General features: G+C 33.5%; 1 long non-coding RNA gene and 1 pseudogene across 1 annotated transcript; one reads left to right on the top strand and one right to left on the bottom strand.

Annotated features, from left to right (window-relative positions):
- The first annotated feature begins 435 nt into the window (after window positions 1-435).
- On the top strand, window positions 436-1,771 carry LOC141701058 (uncharacterized). Its single transcript, XR_012566642.1, has 3 exons — window positions 436-663; window positions 1,285-1,313; window positions 1,394-1,771. It is a non-coding gene; the product is annotated as an uncharacterized LOC141701058 (long non-coding RNA).
- A 4,527-nt stretch (window positions 1,772-6,298) lies between these two features.
- Window positions 6,299-7,770, bottom strand: LOC141701060 (DEAD-box ATP-dependent RNA helicase 35-like; annotated as a pseudogene).
- Between the last annotated feature and the right edge of the window lie 1,711 nt (window positions 7,771-9,481).

The raw sequence follows: 9,481 nt of genomic DNA, 5'->3' as shown, positions 1-9,481 counted from the left end.
GAGTTTTTAGCGATATAAGAATATATGGTTCTTTCTGTATGTAAAAGAGTCAATATACTAATATGTTATTATTAATATTAAATACTAAATGTTAATTATTATTTTAAAAAACTTTTTTTTATTAATTCAAACTTTGACCGATTTTTGACTCAAATCGACCGATTTTTTCGAACTACATGTTTTTTGACCATTTTTTTTAAAAACCATACTTTTACCTGATTAACGATTAATTGTGACGCAACCGTTCGAACTCCGATTAATCGACTATTTGGCCGATTTTTAGTAAAACTGTGCACAACTTTATATCCTCGTAAATTATGAGCTTATAAATTATTTAGGGGTGGGCTGCCAAACAGGCCCATAATCAACGAATATAAATTTGAAAAAATTGGTTCCGGTTTCTTACAAGTTACACGCCTCTATCTTAGTATATAAACAGAAGCTCTTTGAAAGGAAGCTCACAACAGAAGAGGGTTATTCTGAATTTAGAAAATCTAACTTGAAATTCAAGTATCAAGAGAAGACAACTTCTTGTTGGATTCAGACCGTAGTTGTCAAAATGCTGGAAATAGAAGATAAAGAAAAAAAGAGGGATGATCAAGAACAAGATTCTTCAAGTGGAAATGAAGATTATGATGAAGAGTTCAAATGCTGCATTTGTCTGTGAGTGTTCCTCTGTATATTGTTTGCAATGTATTTTGTTTGTCTGTGAGTGTTCCTCTGTATATTGTTCCTCTGTGAGGTTTTGATCAGTGTTTAGGAGTATCTTGGAGGGTTTTAATTTACTGTTTTGGAGTAATCTTGGAGGGTTTTCATTGGTGTTTTATGAGTAATCTTGGAGGGTTTTGATTAGTGTTTAGGAGTAATCTTGTTGGTTTTTTATTAATGTTTATGAGTAATCTTGGAGAACTTTTTATTAATGTTTAGGAGCAATCTTGGAGGTTTTTGGATTAATGTTTTCGAGTAATCTTGTTGGTTTTGTTTAATGTTTAGGAGAAATCTTGTTGGTTTTTGATTAATGTTTATGAGTAATCCTGGAGAATTTTTTATTAATGTTTACGAGCAATCTTGTTGGTTTTTGGAGTAATTTTGGAGGGTGTGTGAAGATGAAGTATTACATAACTAAACGAAACCTGGATTGACTCAAAACTGCAGGAAATTTGATAATCTTCAATAATGGCCATCATTGTTTTTTACCATTTTGAAGTAGTTCTTGCCTAAATTGTATTGTATTTCATTTTAATGTGTCTCAAAGATATTTCTTTTTTTTATTTTCTTTTGTAGGGATCTTGTCTATAAGCCAGTTGTGTTAGGTATGTCAATGTGAATCCACAATTTTACATAATGCTCACTGTTTTATAGTACACATGTATTTATTTCACCCTATTTTCAGAATGTGGCCATATGTCATGCTTTTGGTGTGTGTACAAATCAATGGGAGAAATCACAACATCTTCTTGTCCCGTGTGTCGGCACACATATGACCACTTCCCTAGAATCTGTAAAATGCTTCACTCTGTGATTTTGGACCTGTACCGTGCTGTCTACAAAAGAAGAGAGTTACAAGTCAAAGGTGCGTTACTAAACACTTGCTATATATATATTTTCCACCTGGATTTACTTGGTTTTCAAATTTTAGTCATGGTATAATTGTTCATGTATTAAGGAATTTGATGCGACTGTTCAAGTCTTAGAATAGTACTTAGGATATCTGCAAGATTTGTTGTGATTTACACTCTCCTAAAATGTGTTACTTTGCGATACACGTACACTGATGGTTGGTTTTTTAAGATTGGATCTGTTACTAAGTAAAAATCAATTCTTGTGCACCAATATGCAAGGCTAGTTGGAGGAGTCCTTTTTCTTTTGGTTCTTAGAGGTATTTCTTAAGTTCTTCGTAGGCCCTGCCTGGAAATATTAAGCGGAAATAAATTAGGATTTCAATGTCCAAACTCCGAGACAAGGACCTTTGACTGTTCCAGCATTTACAATGTCCTTTGGCTGCATGTAAAGGTTGTTAGCCACAGGAGATGTTTGAGCATGATGCTGGTTATAGTGTAAATTAATGACGCTGCAGTAATTAAAAACTACATTAATATATCTATATTTATTCATTTTTAATTTTGATTACATTCTTTAAGAGGTAATGAGCTCTGTTCGAGAAAACTTGACTTTCTTTTCTCTTTTTGTTTGCCTTTATTTAGTTTGTAGTTTTGATTTTAAAAGCATTTTTGATTTTGGTGTTCTCAGAAGATCATGATGTTCAGTGACCTGACCTTAAAGATTTATTGAATTTGTGAGCCTAATGACTAGTGCTGCTAGTTGCACTAGTGATATTTTTTTTCAAAATTCCATGGCTTGGTTCCCAATTCTGGCTTCTTGTTAGTAATCACCTTTTTCACCCGGGCTCTTCAGTTTTGCCCTCTTAGTCATGACACGATAAGGGTGTTCCTATATTTTTAACTAACCTCATATTCTTTTATTAGATACTTTATTTTAGTTCTTGAACATTACTAAGAGATGAATGTGAATAATGATATACTACTTCATTTCCATCCCCTTTTAATAAGTTACTCAACTATTCTAGCGAAGATAGCAAAAGAATTAGGATTGTTTGATAGGGAGTATAAATTCTTGAAATGAATATTTGGTAGATGACTTATATTGAAAAGGAATTTTATTAAGACATTATATCTTAGTTGGCTTGCTTGTACTCCACTTTTAATTTTAATACTCGACTAGGTAGAGATGAAAAGGTGATTTTCTGATAAGAAAATTGCCATTTATATCGTGATACTCATACAAATGGGATAGAGGGATTTCCTTATTAAACAAGGTAGAAATAATTAACTGAATATGGATTTTCTCTTGTATTTTCATATTCGACAAGATAGAAGTGAAAAGATCCCTTGTATCGTCATTAATTGCAAATAGTGTTTTGCTTGTATGTGTAAATGTTTTGTTTAGATGCAGAATCAGACACTTAATTCGTTGGATACGGTTATAAGATAACGATTGACTTACAGCTGAAATGCATATATCTTATTACGTACATCATCTTGTTACTAATAAAAGATGTAGATGTATTACCACTAACATACTGAAGGCCTAAAGGTCCTAAACGAACTTCAGAGAGAAGTAATAATCAAACACTGTATATGCTAGATAACTTATAAAAGCTTAAGACCGACTATGCTTCATTCGTTACGACTTGGAAAAAGATCTAATAACATCTGGTGTCAAAGAAATGCGGGTAACACAATAAGAGGAGATAATTTGGTATATTCTAGTTTTGCACATATATTTTCATCTTTATCCATATAGACTAAGTTCTTGGACTCCAACAGTTTACCTTTAAGCAGTAACCAAGCATTTCTTTCACGGATTCTATTATGTGTCACTTACTATTTTTAGTTTTCGTAAACTGTCTGTAGCTAACACAGTAAGATGTATATTGTTGTAGCTTGGTGCTCTAAATTTTTTCATTTTTGAATAATTTGAACTCCCTGTATACCAACTAGGACATTTAAGGCAGTCAAAGATTTCCAGCATTTACATTTTTTATGGAAACTAGATTTAAATTGTATTAGATTTGTTCTGTTTCTCGTTTTCGTTCAGAAGAAGAAGAAAAAAGGGCAAGTTCTCCCCTCATCTTTGGCATATTAAATATGGGCGAAGCTTGGACGAGCACCTACTGTGTGCATCCTGTAATAGATTGCTCTACCAACCTGTGGTTCTTAAACTGTGGACACGGTAATTGACTAACTCATATCTAAAGTACATAAACTCAACTGGGGATGCTTTGTTTACTCTATCATCTGACTTACTGCAGTTCACTGTGAAGAGTGTATACACTATCAGTTGTATAAATGTCCGGTTTGTGAATGTCTGCAACCAAATGGATTTGTGAATAAATGCTTTTGCATTAGAACATCTGATTAGGCTTCATCTTCCTGAGAGAATTCGAAGAAAGAAAACTGTCTTCACTGTGGAGTACCATTCGTCAGCGTGGTATGTCCAAAAATCTTTATAAATATTGACTCTCTAGAACTCTTCTTATGTACACACAATTGTAACATGATGCTTTCTGATATGATACATTATTCCTCTACTTGTTTTGGGGTCAACTGCAACTTATACTCATCAATTTGCCTTACTTGATATCTCTACACAGACTACCACTGAAGTTCAAAAGCACAATGAATGAAGTTGCTACGGTACACTGTGCAAATCTTGTCTTTCCAGCATGGGTGACTGGCGACGGACCTGTTGTGCATTATAAGTCTGGGTGTGATCACTGTGGGGTAGGCTTTTGATTTATCTATGCCTTATCCCTTGACCACATTTATAATATAAATCATTGTCATTTTCAAAAGAATTCCACTAATGTTTGAATTTTTCTGATTATTCAGATGTTGCCAGTAACTGGGAACCGGTACCATTGCAGAGACTGCAATGGAACATCTGGATTCGACCTTTGTGGAGAATGCTATGAAAATTCCCTGAATCTCCCAGGCCGATTTAAACCAGGAGCATAATTCAAAGCACGGAGTTTAATAAGATTAGTGGATCAAGAATCAGTTATGCAGGTTTCTTGCAGATAAATGAGACCACCCCGTATTAATCACCCCCTACATAACAGAGGAGTGTTTAGAAGAAGAGGGTGAATCCAAAAAGTTGGATAGTTCTAAAGGTTCATCAGATTATCAATCTAAATGCAGAAGTTTCTAAAGGTCCATCCGATGATGAATCCAAAAGCATGAGAACCTCTACTGGTCCATCACCATCAACTACTTGTTACCTTCAAGAACAATCTTGAAAATTTTGAAATGAGAAGATGTCTTTTGTCTGAATTGGTTGATCATAATACGTTGTGTTTCTATCGATCTTGATTATCCAAAGAAACCTCATCGCTGCATCGAAATAGTAAGTTCTTGCAAAGGCCTGGTATGTTTTGTTTTTGATGAAGAATTTGTACATCTTGTGGAACCCAAGTACAGAAAAATTCAGGGAATTGCCACATATGATCCTGACGTTGTACGGCAATGATGCTTATCTTGTTTACGGGTTTGGGAGGATGCTTATAGTAAGGATTTCAAGGTTGTTTACAATCCTTTGCCACAATTCAGGTTTGAACACATATGAGACTGATGTTAGGGTTTTTGGGTTTAAAATCCGGTAATATGAGGCAAGTTGAGGCTTTTTCCCTTTGGGGTAGTTCCTAATATTCCTTATGGGCCTCTTGATTATCCTGGTCAGTTTACAAACTGGATCTCTCCACTGGTTAACAACTCAATCTACAATTTCTTCTCCGATTATTGTCTCATTTAATCTGAAATCAGAACGATTTGGAGTGTGTCTTCAACCAATATATGATCTACTCAATGATACGAACACACTTTGTTGTTAGGTACACTTCGACTAGCTTATGTGTATTCTGCAACTATGAAGATACCCGAGCTGATTTGTGGATACAAAAGTGAATACGGTGTCAAGGATTCGTGGACGAAGTTGCCTAAGCATGCCGGCTTTGAGTGCACCCCCCTGCGCTGCTTTATATGTCAGAGAAGCGTGACATTGTGTTTGGAATTGGATCTAATATAGTGGTTTACAGCTGTGAAGATGGCAAGTTCAAGGTCGTGGAGATCCCGGAAATTGCAGACTGTGACTGTTTGAAGCCACTACCTACACAGAGAGCATGTTCCCTTGTATGATTGATGTGTCTGCTCTTGGATTAGTTGAGTTGTTGAATATATCATAGTGTCACATTCACCATACTACATAGCTTGAGTTGTGAATATATCATAGTGTCACCTTCACATACTACCATAGTATCATAGTTTTAGTTGTTGGATTAGTTCAGATGTGATTGATTCTTATATGCAATCCTCTTGCTGTAATTTTTGGATGACTACTCTTGGCCACATCTTCAACTGTTTATAAGTATTTTTCTCTTGGTCACATTCTTTTACTGTTTATATGTATTTTCTCTTGTTACTTGTGTGTGTATGTTGATGTTACTTGTTACTTTCAAATGTGAAAGCATTGTATGTACTTGTGTGATACAAAGTTTTTGACTAAGTTTGGTTTTGTTATTATTAGAAACCAAGCAAGATGGCACTGACATACACAGAGACAGAAACACTTCTATTGCCAGCAAATTAGTACTATTAAGAACTACAGAATACCAGAAACAATACTTTCTCATTCACTTGGAGTATATATATGCATAAGATGCCAAAAAATTAGGTACACAGATTATGATTTATATTGCTAGTCGATACTTAACAATGACCCTCAAAATTACGTTCTAAAGCCTTCTGTCCCAAAACTGTCCCTCATATATGTAGCCACCAACTTGAATATTCTGACGCTCTAGTTTAGGACAATTTTGAATACAATGACTAAGTTCACCACAATTTGCACAGACCTTAAACTGATTTGCATTACCAAAAGCTACTACTTCTGTTTCATCACTCAGCTCAGCTAGCACAGGAGGTACCTTCTGTTTAGCTTCTACCAAGACTTGCTTCAGATCGAGAAGAGTTGTTTCACTCTGCCTCCTGGTGATGAATGTCGTCGCAATTCCAGCTTCTCCACATCTTCCAATCCTATAGACATATTTCTCAATTTGTTCTGGCATATCGAAATTGATCACATGTTGAATATTAGGAAAATCGAAACTCTTTGAGACCACAGCAGTGGCAACCAACACATCTTTCTTGCCTGCTTTAAAAATGGATATTGCATGTTGTCTCTCTTCATTACCTTTACCACCATGAACTGACACAGCCTCAACTCCTTTAGAAATCAAATACTTGTGTATTTTATCGACATCAGCCTGGCTCTCGCTAAATACTAAAACAGGGGGAGGAGTCTTTTCAAGGCCTTTGAGAAGGCATGGAAACTTTTCTTCTTGCTTCACATACTCTACTTCCTGAATGACATTGAGACTTGCTGTACCAACATTGACAATAACAGGTTTAACCAATTCAGACCTTGCAAAATCTCGAATTTTCTTTGGCATAGTAGCAGAAAATAAAATCGTCTGCCTTCGATCCCTAAAGCAATCAATCAATTCCCTGTGTTATCCTCAAACCCTAAATCCATCATTCTATCAGTCTCATCCAGAACCAAATATCGACAATTATCAAGATTCATCAAATTTCTACTTAACATGTCGCTCAACCTGCCAGGTGTAGCTACGACAATATGAACACTTCTCTTCAAGATCTCCAGTTGGGCCCTCATATCAACACCACCAATGCAAAGCATCGACCTTATAACCGGATAATCATTATACTCCCTCGTACATTCAACAAACTCCTCCACAACATCGTATATTTTCTTAGCAAGCTCTCGAGATGGACATACTACTAAACCTAATGGTCCTTCCCTACCAACAAAAGGCATCACATATTCTTCTTGAATAGCCATCATGATCATTGGCAACACAAATGCCAATGTCTTACCAGACCCTGTCGATGCCATCCCGATCATATCCCTGCCTGATAAAATCACAGGAAGAGCCTGGACTTGAACAGGTGTGGGCTGCACAATGCCTTTCTCTGCTAACTTGACTAAAATAGGTTCCGGAAATTGCATGTCCTCAAAGTTGCATATTGGGGGTGGAACATCTTCACCTTCAACAAGTATTCGATGTTTCTTCCTGATTGTTTCGCAATCTTTATGAGATAGACTTGTGATGGCCAATGGATCATTGTATTGTATACTTTGTGTAACTAATAGACGTTCGTTTATGTATTCCATAACTTCACCGTGTTGGATACACAATTACCCTAAACCTTAAAGATCAATGAACTAGGTATGATATAATATTTTAGCTACATTATGGTCTTTATAAAGACTTTGGTACAAACTATTTCAGAATCAGATTCGAAGTTAATAACTTTATAAATCTATATTTCCTAGTTGCATTGCAATTTGCAATTATTAGTTGGTACCTCATAAGTCCCAGGGTTTAGCCGGTTCAGTTGATCGGTTCAGTGCCGAGGGGCAAATTATTCATGACAGTCTAATCTTTACCGTCTAATATTTTTAATAAAAACCTTAGATCTAAATACTAAAATAATATAAATAACTCATCTTTGATGCCTAACAACAAATATATGTTGTTCGAACCGCAACAACAAATTTATATTATTATTATATATATATATTATTCAAATTTCAGATTCGGATCCCGTCAATAATAAATATTAATATTATTATTCATAGTATACTAATAAGGTTAGTAGTCCAACTCTCATCCATTATATAATATTTAAAATTAACTAAATTATAGTTTTTAAATAATATAAAAAAATTAATGAAGGGGTTGTAAAACTAGTTATAATAATCTATATATTTTATTAAACATATATAATTTGGTACTAAAAATAATAAAGTACCTAACATAAGTTTACTCCTATTCTATAAACTTTGTTTTCAACACAAATTTACTTATATAAACTTTATTTTTTTTTAGTAAGTGTCCATATTCAATCGTGTATTTATTTTTATAAAATACAAAATATTTTAAGAGAATAATGAATTATATTAAAATTTTACTAAGTTGCATTAAATTAAGTAAAATAACATATATTTACTTTTAATTTGAAACACTACTAACTACTAAATAAACTATTAACACGAATTGACTTAGTATAAACTTTATTTTCTATCAATTAATGTCAATCCTACGCCGATTTACTTTCAAATTGGATAATATTATTTTAAAAATAATAGGTAATAAAATAATTTTAGTGACATTTATTAACTTTTAAACTGAAAGTTATTGACTTAACGATTATATTTGTTACCATCTATCACATGGGTTATATTTAGATTATATTTTTTTTATCGTAGATAACCCGCAGTCACCCTACGGATTCACGTAATAACCTGCAAACCACGTGAATCAAGGTAAACCGTATTTAAGCGACATGCTTTGACTAAGAGGCATAATCATAAATTCTCCTCTCGTGAGATTCGAACATGTGACCAAGAGGATAGTTATCCTCTCTTTAAGCAACTGAGTCAACCCTTGCGGGCTAGATTATATTAGGTAATATTAAATTAAGTATAATAAAATCTATTTATTTTTAATTTGAAAATTGATATTTATCGATACTTAATTAATATTAAATAAGCTATATTGAAAAAGCTAATTATAGGATAACTATAAAATAAAATTAATTAATATTAAATTATCTAAAATAACATATATTTGGTTCATAAGTATATACAATTCATTTTACAAAAACAAAATTAATATATTAAATTTCTATATCAAGTAAAACAATGTAGAATTAGAAGTATAGTGAAAAATTTTATAGCTGATTTGATTTCGACTACATAACTATTTTTTGCAAGTACCAATTTAATATTTAATATTAATATATTACTTTCAATTTGTTTTTCGCACAGATTGTGAATTCAATTTTCTAAAAAAATTATTCGATATTTTTAATCTCGTTAT

The sequence above is a fragment of the Apium graveolens genome, unplaced genomic scaffold (genome assembly GCF_009905375.1).
Source record: "Apium graveolens cultivar Ventura unplaced genomic scaffold, ASM990537v1 ctg328, whole genome shotgun sequence".
NCBI classification, from domain to species: Eukaryota; Viridiplantae; Streptophyta; class Magnoliopsida; order Apiales; family Apiaceae; genus Apium; species Apium graveolens.
The sequence above is the reverse complement of the archived record's forward strand: the minus strand, read 5'-3'. Positions and strand labels throughout refer to the sequence as shown.